The sequence below is a fragment of the Lygodium microphyllum genome, chromosome 16, assembly GCF_053477565.2.
Source record: "Lygodium microphyllum isolate KBCC chromosome 16, Lygodium_microphyllum_v1.1.10, whole genome shotgun sequence".
Taxonomy (NCBI): domain Eukaryota; kingdom Viridiplantae; phylum Streptophyta; class Polypodiopsida; order Schizaeales; family Lygodiaceae; genus Lygodium; species Lygodium microphyllum.
In genome coordinates, this window is record NC_141150.1 from 130,240,634 (window position 1) to 130,257,046 (window position 16,413).

Below are 16,413 nucleotides of genomic sequence, written 5' to 3' on the forward strand. Positions count from 1 at the left end.
AAGATTATGCTTTGATTGCAGCACCTCTAACTGATCTACTAAAGAAGCAAGCAGCAATTGTATGGTCACCTGCCGAGATGACCAGCTTTGACAAACTAAAGCAAAGCTTAGTATCAACATCCAACCTAAAACTTCCTGATCTTAGTAAGGAGTTTGAAGTGGTAATTGATGCTAGCACACTTGCTTTAGGATGTGTACTTATGCAAGAAGATCATCCCGTAGCATATTCATCAAGAAAATTCGAGAGCCATGAAAGGAATTATGCTACCCATGATTTGGAGCTATTGGCTATCATCCATGCCCTCAAACTTTGGAGGCATTACTTGCTAGGTAACAAATTTTCCTTAGTGATAGACCACAAGATTCTTAACTGGATCTTCACCCAGAGTGAGCTCAATATGAGGCAACGTCGATGGATCGAAGTGCTGGAAGAATATGATTTTGAAATCAAATATAGGCCTGGAAAAGAGAATGTAGTTGCCGATGTAGTCAGTCGCAAGGCATTTCTAAACTCTCTTATTTTGCAAGATCCATCAACAACAAGGTCTCTAGCCACAAAGGTATCAATGCCAAACAACCCAATTCTTGAGCTAGCAAAAGAAGGGGCATATCATGACCCAGTCTATCAGAAAATGCTAAGGAAGACCCCCCATCAAGGATCAAGACCCGAAGCTAAAGACTTTCATATCAAGAATTCTCTGTCCACTAGTTGACTTGTCTACTTTAGGACAAGATTATGTATCCCTGCAAGCCAAACTCTCAAGCAGAAGATACTATGGGAAGCCCATGACTCCCCTTTCTCAGGACATCCTGGTTATACTAAGACCCTTAATGCAGTCAGAAGGAGCTATTATTGGGAAAGGCTCAAGGGTGACGTACTCAAATATGTCACGGAATGTTTGTCTTGTCAACACATTAAGGCAGAACATGTCAAAATGCATGGGAAATTGCAACCACTTGACATTCCACAAATGAAATGGGAGTTCATTAGTATGGAATTCATTGTTGGCCTACCCCAAGTTTAGGGAGGATACAACTCTATTATGGTTGTAGTAGATATGCTCACCAAGGTCGCATATCTCATCCCTATCAGGACGAACTATAAAGCTTCAGACATCGCAAGATTATTCATCAAAGAAATATTCAAACTGCATGGGTTACCCAGAAGAATCATTAGTGATTGTGACTCTCTATTCACATCACACTTTTGGAGGGCTATCTTTGAGGCTATTAGAACTCAACTCTATTTCAATACATCTTACCATCCCCAAACTGAAGGTCAAACAGAATGAATCAATCAAGTCATTAAAGATATGCTTAGGGCATACTACTGTCGCGAACCCAAAAAGTGGATTCAATATTTGCCACTGGTTGAGTTTGCCTACAATGCCTCTCACCAACAGAGTATTCAGATGACCCCTTTTCAAGCATTATATGGGCATGATTGTCGTATCCCTTTCAACTTCTCGGATCCAACTTTGAGGGTAGAAGCTTTAAGGAAGATGCTAGAAGACATGGATGATCAAATCAAATCAATAAGACAAGACATTCAAGCTGCCAAGGATATACAGAAGGCTTACACTGACTTGAAATGGCAAGACAAATCCTTTGTCGAAGGTGATATGGTCTTCATCCATGTACGCCCTAAAAAGAGTTCATTGTCCTTGGGGGATTACAAGAAGCTAACTCTGAGGTATTGTGGACCTTATAAGATCACTAAGTGCCTAGGGCCTAATGCTTACAGACTACAGCTGCCCACAACCCTAAAGATTCATAATGTATTCCACGTTAGCCTATTGAAAAAGTATCTACCTAATCCGAATCATATACTTGATGATCAACAAATTGTAATGCCTAGCCAAGGAGTTCTTGAGCTACGGCCTGATAGAATCCTGGATGTTAGGGAGAGGCATTTGAGGTCAAGGACCTTGAGAGAATACCTCATCCAGTGGAAAGATTATCCTGAAGAGGATGCCACCTGGATGGATGAAGATACCCTCAATCAACAATACCCCCAGGTCTTCTCGAGATGAGGACATCTCGATTCCTCTAAGGGGGAGAGGATGTAATGTTCCCCCCCCCCCCCCTTGCTTCCCCCGTGATTCCCCCCATAAGAATCCCCCCCTTTAAATTTAAAAAAATTTAACTTTAGTATAAATTTTTTTAACTCCCTCTCTCTCTCCCCACTAACAGCACATCAGGGAGAGAGAGAGAGGGAGTGAAGTGAGTGATAGGGGGGCATACAACCCCCCAGGTGGGAGGGGTGGCAGACATACCACCCTCCATTCCCCCTATAAAAGCCCTCGTGGGGCTGAAGGACGTAGCACTCCCCTGTCATCGTCAGCCTATAGCATGCCCTCTTCCCCCCTCGTTGTGGATAGTGTGCCCCCCCTCCATTTGTGGCAACATCAGGGGGCCCCTCCCCCCCTGGGTGCTTCTATCAGAAACCTCCCCCCTCCTTGTTCGTCAGGCCCCCCCTCCCCCCCCGGTGAACACACACACACACACACACACACACACACACACACACACACACACACACACACACACACACACACACACACACACACACACACACACACACACACACACACACACACACACACACACACACACACACACACACACACACACACACACACACACACACACACACACACACACACAGAAGAAGAAGAAGAAGAAGAAATAAAAGAAGAAGAAGAAGAAGAGGAAGAAAAAGAGAAGAGAGAAGGAGAAGAAGAAGAGAAGAAGAAGAAGAAGAGGAAGAAAAAGAGAAGAGAGAAGGAGAAGAAGAAGAGAAGAAGAAGAAGAAGAGGAAGAAAAAGAGAAGAGAGAAGGAGAAGAAGAAGAGAAGAAGAAGAAGAAGAGGAAGAAGGAGGGAGAGAGGGAAGGAGAAGAAGAGAGAGAGAAGAAGAGGAGGGAGAGAGGGAAGGAGAAGAAGAGAGAGAGAAGAAGAGGAGGGAGAGAGGGAAGGAGAAGAAGAGAAAAAAGAAGAAGAAGAGGGAGAGAGAGAGAGTAGGAGAAGGAGAGAAGAAAAGAAGAAGAAGAGAAAGAGAGAGAGAAGAAGAGAAGTAGAGAAGGAGGGAGAGAGGGAAGGAGAAGAAGAGAAAAAGAAGAAGAAGAGGAAGAAAAGTGAGAGAGAAGAAGACAAGGAGGGAGAGAAGGAAGGAGAAGAAGAGAAAAAAGAAGAAGAGAGAGAGAGAGAGAGAGTAGGAGAAGGAGAGAAGAAAAGAAGAAGAAGAGGGAGAGAGAGAGAAGGAGAAGAGGAGAAGAAGAAGAGAGAGAGAGAGAGAGAATTGGTGAGGAGAGAAGGTGTTGAGGGCCGTGTTTGAGGAGTTGTGTTCGTAAAGCCACTCTTCAAGCCACCCCCTCATCGGCGAAGGTCACCTTACTCAAGACCTTTCCTTTCCTAAGCCTTTCAACTTGAGGGTCCGTTAAGGTCAGGACTATCTAGACTCCGTGTGGTAAATGGCTCCCAAAAAGAAAGTTGCGGGAAGTGTAAGTGCCAAAGCTACCAATGGTACCGGTAATGTGGGAGAGGTGAGTGGAGCGACCAACGCAACAAATGCCCCTACGATCACGAATCAAACCCTGGTTATTTCGATATCCTAGGCTTTATAATTAATTTTGGTTAAGCATATTCTGTATTATTTCAAGAAGAAGAAATAAAGGGGTAGTTACATGCATGGAACAAGAATGAGCCTTAGGATTTTTTTTACTCCAAGTGATAGGTTGCATGCATGAAATGGTAGAGCATGGAGTTTGCATAGGTTTATATGCATAGAATGATAGCTTTTACACACATAGAATGATAAGGTTTTCGCATTATTTCACATAAAATAATAGTTTTTAAACCAGTTCAGTGCATGAATAGTCATCTAGAATTCATGCTTCACAATCATGATTAAAATAAACACATTAAATGTTAGTTTCCATTCATAGAATGCAATTGTACCGATGCATAAAAACCTAGACTTTCATATACGCAAGTCACATGAGATTCGGTGCGTTAGGATTAAGTATTCGTTGCCAGGTATGAAGAGGGTTAAAGGTCGCTTAGGATGTACTAATGTATTAAATGCACCATGTGCATGATGGGTAAGTTTGATTGGAAAATTCTGCATAGTACCGCGCTAAGAGGGATGGAAGGGATGCATGCATCTAGACTGTATCCTAAAGGCCTAGACGAAGAGTCTTGCGTTGCCAAGTGTGTTAACTAAACTTGGTTGGAGGGAGATGGGTAAAGAACTAGATGAATAAAAGACCCTTGGTTGGGTTTCAAATAAGGCATGTCCGTTGCCTTGGTTGACCAGTTAATGCTTTAAGTTAGGGTTAAGATACCTTAAGGTAAAACGCAAGGGGAAAAGCAAGTCAAAATAAGTTAATTTACCAAGAACATTTGCTTGCATGATCTTGTTTGAGATTATTTGGATCTCGCCAAGTCGCAAATGATCTAGGATCGGATGCTGGGATTATCCGGGAAAAATGAGTCACACCTTGGCAGTTGGTCGTACAAACAACCTCCAAAATGTTCGTGATTGTACACTTAGGTACATTATTTGATCTCCTTTGCTCAAGGAACTAATTCAAGAAAAAACACTTAATGCTTCAGGTTAAAAGCTTGGAGGGAGAGGCAGGAACAGTTACCTCCGATTGTCTGCCTGGCCCTATCCAAGGGGGTTGTTAGCCACGCCAGGTATGTGGACCTAACCCACCACGAGAGGTCTCTTCGTGGGTGTTGCTTGGAGCGGGAGGATGCTTGGGTGCTAGGGGAGGCTCTGGCTGTAAATTCCTTGCCTCCGGATCCCGCACAAGAGCCCAATGTGACTTGAGATCGGATCTCGAGGTCCGTGTACTAGTCTACGGGCGGAACTTGGAGTAGCAATCCTACAGATTGCTAGGATAGCCTTCGGGAAGGATACTTGATGTACTCTAGGATTATGATAAATAAAGAACGGATATTTGAGAAAAATGAACTTGCTTGACATTGTTTTTGTGACAGTGCCTAGGTTACCCGAAGGAACCAATGATTAAATTGATTAATTAAGGAAGTTGCTTTTGCATGTCAAATGTAATGTGGTAGGTAATTAGATAACTAAGCAAACTAAGGAAAATGCAGTGGACATGACTTGGGTCCATCCTAGGGAAGGGTTGTCTCAATTAGCGGGAACTTTTGTCAAAAGGCGAGATAACGAGACTATGAAGACCTAGCATCAGTAGAGTTAGAATCCCGATTTATGTTGTTTTAGGGGAAAGGAATGGGACTATGCCTTATGGCAGAGAGGTTGAGCTTCGCATCCCTCTCATTTCCCATTCTCCATGAACCAGGTGCAGCATGAATCCGCTCGAATATGTTGTTCCTATGCAAAGTGGTTCATCTGGAGCTCGATGCTAGCTACTTCCTAGAGACCTTGCTGATAGGAAAGGAACCCTGACTTCAAGTCGATCCTAAGTGGGAACGGTTGGACACTTCCGCTCGAGGCAGACTTGGAAAGTCCTAGATTGCAAACCCTGTGACATTCCTTGCGAGTGCCAAGCGGAGCTTTCTAGATCCTCTTCCTGATGGGCTACTAAGACGTGTCCCACAAGCGAACGAGCAGACACGTTACACAATCAAATGGTTTTTGTACATTAGAAATGATCCTTTATTAAATCAATAGTACTTTTTCTAGTTGAAAAATTGTGATGTACACGAAATAGATAATAAAAAGTTGGCTTGACTATCAACATGGTCTATTTGCATAGTCTTAGATTAAAAGGGTTTGGATGTGCTTATTTTTCCTCTTAAGAGAGAGCAAAACCTACATTTGAACCTATGTTCATAGAGATCTTCATTAAGAGTAGCCACATGGTCAATCACAACTTGGATGAGAACTACATCAAACTATGTGAACAAATTGTTGATTTTCTTGTCATGATGTATTACACTTTATGTGACTAATCTTATCTATGCAACCAAAAAGAGATATTGAAGAAGGGTTTGAGCATAGGCCAAGATTTGGCCCCAAAGAGATATTGAAGAACGAGTTGAAACTATCTTGCTCATAGGGTCAACAAGCTCGAGGAGATCCTGAAGAGAGATTTGAAACCATCTTGCCCTCAAAGAGAGGCTTGAGTGCATGGCCAACATCTACCACAAGGGAATCTTAAAAAGAGAGTTGAAACTACATTGCCCTCTAGCCAAGCTAGATCTATCTCAAGGAGATCTCCAAGAGATAGTTGAAACTATCTTGCCCTCAAGGCCAGGCTTGAGCACAAGGAGAGTTAAAAATATATTGCCCTTAGGCCCAGGCTCAACCTCTATCTTAAGGGGATCTACAAGAGAGAATTGAGACCATCTTGCCCTCAAGGCCAGGCATGAGTGCATGGAGAACTCTACCTCAAGGAGGTCTTTAAGAGAGAGTTGAAATTATCTTGCTCATAGGGCCAGGCTTAACGTCAAAGGAGATCTCCAAGAGAGAGTTGAAAATATCTTACCCTCAAAGCCATGCAAAATGTACCTCGACCCTAAGTAACCTCTGGAGGGTAGTTTTTGGTAGTTGTTTAAGGACCAATCCTAGTCTTCACCATCCTATTTTTTTTTAGTGTGTGGACTTAGATGACTAGGCATTCCCTAGGCCTACCCTCGCATGTGAAGTGTCTAGCCTCATTCCATGAGAATCGGCCTCCTGTAAGTTCCTAAAGTTGCAACTGCAATCTCTAGAATCAATCTAATATCAAACTAAAAAATGAATGCATTTCTTGAATTATCTAAGATCGAGGTAGGCAAGCACCACACTTGGTTCACTGAGAGTGAGAAGCGAGGGGGGAGTTGAGCATCAATCCTCTACCCATAAGGCATAGTCTCACACCAGTCCCCTAAAATGGTGCTTATCGATTCTAGGACTGACTCATAGGAGGGTATGGCTTATCTTTCCTTATTCTAAACTTGGGGAGAGTGACCCTACTAACTAGGTCCACCCAACATAGGGAAATTCCATCGGGAAATCTTCCACTTGCTTTCCATCAAGGCATATAGTAGTGTTTTAAATAAGGCATTCTAAAAAAACTTCCTTAATTAGTAATCATACTTGGTTTATTAACATACCCTTAATTTACAAACATTAAGTAATCCATTCGAAAACAATAGTTCCTGATTTTTATTCTCATATAGACAATCACTTCAAAAGCAATGTAGTCCAAAATCAGGTTACCACCTTGACCCAATTCATCAGAAGCCTTCCAATGCTAAAGCACATTGGGCTCGTATAGGTATCCAACCCTATCTTTGGTCCAAGACAAAGATTACAAACTCAAACTAGAGCCCAGATGGTTCTTGCCCGCCATAAGAGTGAACCTTCCTATATAGAAACACCAAAACATGCCTAGTGGTGGTTAGTCGCATTAGGTAGTGTATAATACTCTAGGTGAAGAGTAATCGAGATGGCCCTAAGGATGGCAGCACACGCCTCATTCTTATCTGATTGTTCAAGCCATGGATGTAATTAGTATAATTTTATCATATTTGAAGGCCATCGCAATTGATTGCTAATTTTTCTACAAATCAATCTTTTCAAAATAATTCTAATAAATTAAAAAATGAAAAATTTCCATGATTTAACAATCATGAAGTTCAGCTCATGCATCTGTAGGTATTTTATTTCATGTTTATGTAAACACACCTTATTTTAATTTTTATGCTTGTGAGTACATTCTATTTTTTATTTTCCATTCATAAAAATAAATGAAGTATTTTCAATGTACATAAATACACTATAATGAATGTATTTTTAGTTTTTTTGCATGTGGATACACCTTATTTAAATATCAAGATCTAAATTAGCTTTTGTTTTTGTGAAGGGAACACAATTTTCAACAATTTGAGTTTCTATCCTAATTTATGCAAACAATTAAATAATATAGCAAAAACGACATTTGTTAAGGGAAACATACTTGTTTATGGACACAAACTATGAGAAGAAATTAAAATGATGATTTGATAACTATCTTACATATTAATTAAGATTTTTAATGGTTTTATAATACTTTTGAGAATCTTTTAGCTCCTACTAACATTTCTAATTAATTTAGCTTTTAATCCAGTTTACTTCTTAATTGAATTTTTTTTCTGAATTTTAGATATTATTACATTGATACTTTTAATTTTTTAAAGGTAAAAATGCTAAGAAAATAAGACAAGGGCTATTTATTAATTTTAAGAAGTTTTATCATTGTAATATCCCCCCCCTGTGACCCCCGTGCCTCCCCCCATAAGAAACCCCCCCCTCCCCCTTTTTTCAAACTTAGAGAGAGTGTGTGTGAGTAAAGGGGGAGAAGGGGGCATGCAGCCCGAGGCCCAAGATGGAGGGTGGCGCCGTCTCCCCCCCTTACCCCCCCCCCCCCCCCCCCTCCCCAGTTGCTCAGAAAGAAGAAGAAAAAGAAGAAGAAGAAGAAGAAGAAGAAGAAGAAGAAGAAGAAGAAGAAGAAGAAGAAGAGGGAGAGAGAGAGAGGAGAAGAAGATGAAGAAGAAGAAGAAGAAGAAGAGGGAGAGAGAGAGAAGGAGAAGAAGAGAGGAAGAAGAAGAAGAAGAAGAAGAGGGAGAGAGAGAAGGAGAAAAGAAGAGAAGAAGAAGAAGAAGAAGGGAGAGAGAGAAGGAGAAGAAGAGAAGACGTTGTCTGATTTTTCTGTCAGAGAAGAGAAAGGAGTTTGGAAGCTTCCAAGAAGCTTCCAAAGCATCTCCTTTAGGAGGTGTTTCACCCGCAAGACCCAGCTTAATTTTTTCTTAACCCGTGACCACATCGATTTAAGTGCAGAGGCCGTGAGGATTGGTGGGAAGCTGCTGGACAAATTGCAAGAAATCCCTGCGCATCTAATATCTATCCCCGCACATGAAGGCCACTAGATCTCCGCGAAAGATGGCACCCAAGAGGCATGCAACTAGCAACTCTGCAGGTGTTTCTACCCAAGGTGGAGGAGTGGCTGCTAACAGGGTTTCAATTGTCAAGAATCAGGTCCATGATCCCGCACTCCTTGTCGATGAACTCAATATGTTAAATGATTACGTAACCTCGTATATACAAAGTTCGTGAAATACGTATCGAATAAATTCATAAGGAATTTTTGCATTAGACACTCTCATAAAAATTGTTTCATTGCATTGTTTAAGAAGGTTCTCTTGAATTTAATAAGAAAGTCTAGCGCATGAGTTGCATGAATATTTGCAAACACGGGGTGATTTCATGGAAGTCAGCTGCACTAATGGAACGACTCAGTATTACCTTCGTGTCCCAAATATATTAATTATGCTCCATCGTGTATTGAATTGGAAATGGCATATCCTAGGGTCTTCTCTTGAGATTGATAGTGAAATGCATAAAGTATCAAAGTCATATTAGATACATGCAAGGAAAACTTCTACATGCATGGGAAATATTCTCGCATAAACAAGTAACATGTTAAGTCGCATGCATTGAAAGCACCTTGTCGTACAAAACTATTGCTTGTGACTAGTATTTATCATGGGTTTCTTTCATACCTTAATTGCATGATCATGAAAAGATAAGTCCATGGAAGGGTAGACATATCTTAAGGGTCTTTCTCTTGAATTGATTAGTGAAATCAAGTGATATGGTTGTTGCATCCATACTAGATGCATATGAAGGAACTATTGCATGCATGGGCAATATCAAGATTGCATGCATAGAAAGATTGCATGAAATTAATGTGCATTAGAATGCTTGAATTCATGCTTTGTATATTGGCCTTGAAATTGTTGAGTAAAGTCAATGCTTGTCTTAATCAACGTAGTTAGACAAGCTCAAAGAAAGGGTTAGAAAGGGGCAAATATTAGTGCATGTGAGCACTATTGAAAAAGGGGGTTAAGATCAGATATTCTTGTATCACCAAAAGTATCCTTGGTCAATTAGGGATCGAAGGAAAGATCACATAGATACTTCAAAGGATCTAGGAGATAACCAGCGAGTTGACCAATCAAGGACAATGGGGTTGTCCATGACCTATTTTTACCAAGAGACCTAAGATAAGGATAATTAGGGTCGGCAGGGTACAAAGCCCAACCCAAAGATAAAGGGAAAACAAGCAACCTAGCTTGCCAAGCCCTTGGGATCTCAACAAGTCACAAATGATCTAGGATTGAATGCTGGGAGCATTCAGGAGAAAGGAATCACACCTTAGCAGTTGGTCGTACAAATGGCCTTCGAAATGATCGTGATTGTACACTTAGGTACATTGTTTGAACTTCTTTGTTCAAGGAACTAATTTAAGGTAAAACACTTAATGCTTCAGGTTAAAAGCCTGGAGGGAGAGGCAAGTTCAGTTACCTTCGATTGTCTGCCTGGCCTTATCCAAGGGGGTTGTTAGCTGCGCCGGGTATGTGGACCGAACCCGCCACGAGAGGTCTCTCCGTGGGTGCTGCTTGGAGCGGGAGGACGCTTGTGGTTGCCAGGGGAGGCTCTGGCTGTAAATTCCTTGCCTCTAGATCCCGCACAAGAGGTCGACGTGACTTGAGATGGGATCTCGAGGCCCGTGTACTAGTCTACAGGCGGAAACTTGGAGCAGCAATCCTATTGATTGCTGGGATAGCCTTCGGGCAGGATACTTGATATACTCCGGGATTATGATAAATAAAGATCAGATATTTGAAAAAGGAACTTGCTTGACATTGTTTTTGTGTCAGTGCTTAAGTTACATGAAGGAACCTGTGTTTAAACTGGTTAATGAAGGAAGCTATTGATGCATGTCAAACATAATATGGTAGGTAATTAGATAACTAAGCAACTCGAGGAAAGTGTGGTGGATGTGACTTGGGTCCGTCCTACGGAAGGGCGGTCCCGATTAGTTGGGAACTTTTCTCAAAAGACGTGAAAACGATATTGTGAAGACCTAGCATCAGTAGAGTTAGAATCCTGATTTATGATGTTTTAGGGGAAAGGAATGGGACTATGCCTTATGGCAGAGAGGTTGAGCTTCGCATCCCTCTCGTTTCCCATTCTCCATGAACCAAGTGAAGCATGAATCTGCTCGACTTTATTGTTCCTACGCAAAGTGGTTCATCTGGAGCTTGACACTAGCTACTTCCTAGAGACTTTGCTGATAGGAAAGGAACCCTGACTTCAGGTTGATCCTAAGTGGAAACGGCCAGACATTTCCACTTGGGGCAAACTCGGGAAGACCTAGATCGCAAACCCTGTGACATTCCTTGCTAAAACGTGTCCCACAAGCGGACGAGCGGACACGTTACAATTATTAAAGTTAATAAAAGTTTATTTTTAAATATAGAATAATAGTACTTTAAATTTTAACATTTTAAGAATTTTGGTACTATTTTGGCTATTATCAACAATAAAGAATAAAAGGTTATACATCGGTTATATTAAGGCAAGCATCTCTACAACATGCTGCTTAAGGGTCTCGCTATGTTGATGTTTTTGTGAGGGGCCATTGTAGATGAGAAGGATAAAGAAAGAAAGGCTTTTGGGATAGGGGGATGAGGCATGAATAGCCTCAAACTCCTTCATGTATAGCTTCCTCATCTCTAATATGTGATTATGGCTCCCTCACTCTCACTCATAAGAGTTGACTCGATGTCGATGTGTGTTAAAAATGAGAAGAGGGGCCTTCCTTTATAAAGTTTTGGGTAGTACGTTCTGCATGCGGATGGGATGTTGTTTCTCTCCCCTATTACCTCTTATTACTAAGGTTATTAACCTTTATCTTTTTTTGTTATTTTAAATTAATATTTTTTCTTTTTTTCCTCTTCTCTCTCTCTCTCTCTCTCTCTCTCTCTCTCTCTCTCTCTCTCTCTCTCTCTCTCTCTCTCTCTCTCTCTCTCTCTCTCTCTCTCTCTCTCTCTCTCTCTCTCTCTCTCTCTCTCTCTCTCTCTCTCTCTCTCTCTCTCTCTCTCTCTACACATGCATTTTGGAGTCATTTTTAAATGTTTAAAAATATTAAAAATCACAAAAAATGTAAAAAATTCAAGGTAATACCCCAATTATTTGGAAGAAAGTAATGTTATTCAAAAAATCTTTATTAATTTTTAATAATTATTATAAAAATTTAAAATAATATTAAAATTTAACTAAAATTAAGAAATATAAAAATTATTTATAAGTGTGTAAATATTTCAAAAATAAATCTAAAAATATAACATAATTTGATTTAATTAAAAAAGTTTTAAAAATATTAATCAATTCATCAAATTTCATTTTTATCCAGAAAATCATTAGTCGATATAGTTTAATCCCTTTTTGATAAAAAATGGATGGCATATAAGGTTGAATTAAGTATATTTTATTATAGAATTTTGGGTATATTACAATAAGCTTGAGCACATGGCCAAGCTCTACCTTAAGGCAATTTTGAAGAAATAGTTGAAACTATCTTGCCCCTAGGGCCATTTAGTTTATGGCTAAGCTCTAACCGCAAAGAGATCTCTAAGAGAGAGTTAAAAATATATTGTCCATTGGTCCAAGGTCTAGTGCATGGTAGCACTTTGCTCCCAAATAGATATTTAAGAGAGATTGAAACTATATTGCATGTACGGCCATGCTCAACCAAATGGAAAGTTGAAGACACAGTTAAAACTATGTTACCCTCAAGGCAAGGCTTGAGCACATGGCCAAGCTCTATCCCCAAAGAGATATTGGAGAGAGTGTTGAAATGATCTTACTCATATGGCTAGAATCGATCTCAAGGGGATCTAAATAGAGAGTTGAAACTATCTTGATCTCAGGTCTAGGCTTGAACAAATGGTCAAGCTCTACCCTCAAATAGACATTTTCATTAAAGAGAGAGTTGACTATCTTGTCCTTAGGATTTTAGCCATTTGATGAGCAAGAGAATTTGAAGAGAGAGTTGAAACTATATTGCCCTCAAGGCCAAGCTTGAGTGCATTTCCAAGCTCTACCTCAAGGGGATCTTAAAAAGGGAAAGTTAAAACTATTGAGGAGATCTTGAAGAGAGAGTTGAAAGTATCTTGCCCTCAAGGCGAGACTTGAGTGCTTGACCAAGCTCTACCTCAAGGGCATCTCAAAGAGAGAGTTAAAACTATCTTGCCATTAGGGTGAGGCTTAAGTGCGTGGCCAAGCTCTGCCTCCAAAGAAATATTGAAGAGAGAGCTGAAACTATCTTGTGCAACCTTAGGGCTAGGCTTGAGCATATGGCCAAATTGTGTCCTCAAAAGAGATATTGAAGAGAGAGTTGAACTATCTTGCTCGTAGGGCCACACTTGACCTCAAAGGAGATCTCAAAGAGAGAGTTGAAACTATACTATCCCTAGGGCTAGGCTTGAGCACATGGCCACACTCTATATCAAGGGGATCTCCAAGAGAGAGTTAAAACTATCTTGCCTACTAGGCCAAGCTTGTGCACATGGCCAAGTTATACCCCCAAAGCATTGGTTTTTTATGTTTTTCTAGTTTTGTTTGTTTGGAAGGTGATTTAAACAAAGTTTCATGTCATAGCATTCCTCAATTATAATGTGCAACGTGCAAGTGTACCAATGGGTGTCATGCGAAAGGTAGTTGTGGATTAGTGTGGTATCCTACATGTTCCTAAGTATAAAGTGAAAGTACACTAATTATGTATTCGATTCTAGATGTAACATGAGCTACATGCAATGATGCACTGCTAAGCATGTGAGTGACACACTTACATGCACAAAGGTGTGATTGCATGTGCATGTGCCTATTATGGAAGGGAATTAGGTTAGTGCTATGTGCAAGCCTTTAATGCATGCATGTCCTAGGCATACTAAATGATTAGGTATGTTGTGGAAGTGTGAGTGCAGCCAATGGTATAATGCTTTCCTAGGAAAAATGTGCACTAACTTAAGGTGCAAGGGTAAGGTGTTTAGTGTGTGGGTGCACTAGGTGCCCTAAGTTGCACCTAAATATTGGTGCACTTGTGCCTAGCCTATGTATACTAATGTGGGACATACCTAACTGCATATATGGTTAGTTATGAATGCACGTGTACCCCATCAAGGGGGTGCTAGTGCTCATAAGTTGCACTAGTCATGTTGCTCTCGTGCATGTGTGTCCTTGTGAGTCCCTAAGGTGTATTGAACTAGCATATCAGTGTATGTAGGTGTGAACAATCTCGAAACCTTAGTGTGTCGTCCTAATGTGGAAGGAGGTCCAATGTGCAAGTAGACATGTAAGTGTGTAGTGTGCACTAGTGTAGTGCACGTGTACCCTTGCACTTATGTACACTCAAATGCACATGCGCATTCTAGTGTATGAATGCTCCTAAGAGTAGAATGAGTGCACTAGGTGTACTATGTCTAGTTAGAGGTTTGGACACATGTGTGATGAGAGGGTACTAAGTTTTGTGAGCACTAAGGTGATGTAAATGCAATGGTGTGTGAACTAAGGCATATGGGTGTGTGTAGGGGTGTTGTGTGTATATGTATATGCACAATGTACCATATATTGCTTCCTAAATGCAATGTGCATGTGTACTTGTTGTGAGGCTAACATGCAGTCATGTGAGTGTGGGTGTATGTATATGCAATTGTAGTGTGTGGTGTCTCTATGCAGGGCTATTGTGTGTCTATGCAATGGCTCACATGCATGTGTGCACGGATCTATGTATGTGACATGTGCAACTACACATGTTTGTGTGCACATGTGCATGTGTGTGTGCATGTGTGCAAGGGTATTGTGCAATGTCCTAAGTGTCAATACCTATGTGTGCCAACTTGTGTGCATGTGCACAGGTGTACATGCACATGTGGAAGACTATGTGTAAATGACTACTCATGTAGGGGTCCTAGGTGCAAGGAGTTTTGTATGTATGCACACGTGAGGGTATGTGTGCAAGTTCTAAGTGCTAGTACCTATGCACATGTGCACTTGTATGTGTACATGTGTGGGAGACTATGTGCAAGTGACTACATATGTAGGGGTCCTAGATGCAAGGATTTGTGTATGCGTACACATGTGTACATATGAGGGTATGTGTGCAAGTCTAAGTGCTAGTACCTATGTGCATGTGTACTTGTGTGGGTGCACATGCAAGGGACTATGTGCAAGGTTGAGGTTGTGTCCCGGGGGATCCACTAGGGTTTATCATATGGTACCACGTGAGTGTAAGGGAGGGGGGTTATTTAAGGGAAGGAAGGTACATTTTATAAGGTAAGGTCCCATAAATAAGGGGTAGATAAGGGGTATTTTCATGTATTTCTTACATGCAGGTGGCATCTCCTTATTACTACTAGTGAATCCCCTGTGGGTTGTGTGCACATGCATGTGTGCATATGTGATAGTTTATGTATGCATGTAGGTCTATGAGTGCAAGGGATTGTGCACAAGTGTACATATACATGTGCATATGTCTACATGCAAGTGCACAAGGGTTGTGTGCAATTATCTATGTGCAAGGGTACCTCATGTTCGTGTCTAGAAGCAACTGTCTAAGCCTATGTACATGGGTCATGTGTAGGTGCAATTAGTTATATGCACATCCATGTGTGCACATCGGAGAAGCTAGTATGATTGGCTATGGGCAAATGTGTTAGTGTAGGAGTCCTAGGATTTGTATGCATAGATGTAGTGGTCTTATGTACATGCACTAGTGTTATGTGCATGTGTGTTAGTCTATGTGCGAGTGACTTTATGCATGTGTCTATGTGCATGTGTGCATGCTTGTGAATGGGTATCTAGGTGCAAGGATATACATGAGTCTATGGGTACTTGTGGAGATTTTGTGTGTAAGGGTGGGATGTGTAAGGGTGTCTATGAGCTAGCGCCAAGGTGCAAGGATGTACATGAGTCTATGGGTACTTGTGGAGATTTGTACAAGGGTGGGATGTCTAGGGTGTTTATGAGCTAGTGCCAAGGTGTGTGTGTTAAGTTAGCACTTTTATGGTAGTGGTGTGCAAGATTACTAATGTATGTGCATGGGTGCTAGTGCAATGAGTCACTTGTATCTATGTGGGGAGTGTAAGTTTGATGCACATGTGCACGTGTGTGCAAGTGTGGGGTGAGTGAGCATCCTAGGTACATATGCACATGCATGTGTGCATGGTCATAGTGCAAGTGCACAAGGGTGGTGTGTAGGTGCATGTGTCCATATGTGGATGTGTGTGTGTACACATATTTGTGTGCAAGATCAAAGGCTCAAATATGGTATAAAATTTATGCAACCTCCACTTGTAGCATTAATTAGCCCATCACCTCCTTGGACTCCCCCTCTCTCTCCCACCATTGGTAGAATTGCAGAGAGCCATGGGTGGTCATGGATTCCCCCCCCCCCCCCCTCTCTCTCTCTTCAATGCCTCTCCCTCCAATTCATTCAAATCTAACCATTCCATGCCAACCAATGAATTAACAAAAAAGAGGGAGATGAGAGGATTTTATAACCAACAAATTATAAATTGGGTACCTATCATGGTTGCAATTCTTCATCATG